Source organism: Amphimedon queenslandica, unplaced genomic scaffold (assembly GCF_000090795.2).
Source record: "Amphimedon queenslandica unplaced genomic scaffold, v1.1 AMPQUscaffold_11025, whole genome shotgun sequence".
In the NCBI taxonomy this organism is placed as follows: domain Eukaryota; kingdom Metazoa; phylum Porifera; class Demospongiae; order Haplosclerida; family Niphatidae; genus Amphimedon; species Amphimedon queenslandica.
The window spans coordinates 1-1,498 of record NW_003548730.1 but is presented as its reverse complement, the minus strand read 5'-3'; positions in this window follow the sequence as shown (position 1 = coordinate 1,498).

Genomic DNA, 1,498 nt, shown 5'->3' with positions numbered 1-1,498 from the left:
TTATACATATTGTACCAAAAACAGGTAGCATGGGTATACGTGCATTTATAGTTGTGCTAATATACTTGTCTTAAGGTTACAGCAAATTTTGCGGACCTTGCAAACCATTTCACAAACCAATCTATGAACAATTGTAACACTTAACACTTGATGCATTATTTCTTCAAGTGTAGGTATAATGATACGGAAACCTTTCAAGCCACATTCCATTATAATAGTTACTAGTATTACTACTCATGTGGGGAATTCTAATCAACATTGCCATTTTGAGCCATTATATGGCACATGGCCATTAATTTGAGAAATTAAAATTTGCCAATCATCAAAATTTAGCAATTTGCCAAATTTCAGTCCCCACTATACGGTACTAGTTGATATTCAGTTGATGTCTTCTTTCTTTAAAATATCAAGACCAATTATTTAATATAATGCTTAACGTTCAGTTGATCAGTTAATGTGCTGCATTAATCATTTAAATATATACTCAATTACTCATGCTGTAATTACTAACATTATTACATCATTTGTAATATTACGTCTACAGTCATAAGAATTATTGCTGCTATACACATGTAGGATTAAGTACATTCTTGTTAGTTTGGGTCCAGATTACATTCCTGTGGCTATGTGGAATGCAATTTTTTCTTAGCAATGGAAGTAAAGGGAGAATGTAAGACATCAGCTCCTGTACAAAGTCAAGAGAATCCTTATGAACTGGTGCTCTTGTGTACAAATCAATGCATTAAAAGGTCAATATACTTAAGTATGAATTACTTTGCATAACTGGTAATCCTAGATCTAGCAGGGTTTTATCTACTGAAGGGTGGGGATAAGAAGATTCAACTCCATTCAAACTGCACATTCCCCCCTCCCCAAAAAAGTTTTAATAAAAAAATTACTTAAAGTGCTATTATAGAATATACAATGCATTGAGAATATGCACCAAACACTCAACAGTATTATCAACAAATACATTATTACTAAATGAACGTTTAATTTCCTCCTAATGTTGCCACACGTAACGAGACTATTCTCTCCCAAACAAAAATGTTAACATTGAATCTTGTTTAGTAATTTCCTAAATTTTTATTACACCTTTTGCTATCCTTATCACATGGAAAGTGTAAGCTTTTTTGATTATATCACAAGCCATAGGTCATCATTATTTATATTATAGTTCAGGTTGTTCATTAGACAATATTCTTATTGCAGCTTAAGTCCACAATTGTAGTTGAAGTTTATTATTAAACTAGTTTGATTTTTAATTATCAAAGTTAAAAATCAACTTGGTCTTGTTACTGACAAACATATTTTTGTTATTTTTTGTCTTTTATAAAAAGGCAGTAGCTGCCAGTTCTGTATTACTTCAAATTACCTCTATCTAGTCAAGATGAATAATCAGTTCCCTAAGAATCAAGATAGTGATGACTACTTACCAATGCAGGGAATTTCAAAGCAAGAAAATGAAAATGTCTATGAGTTTCCAGAGATTTCTAAC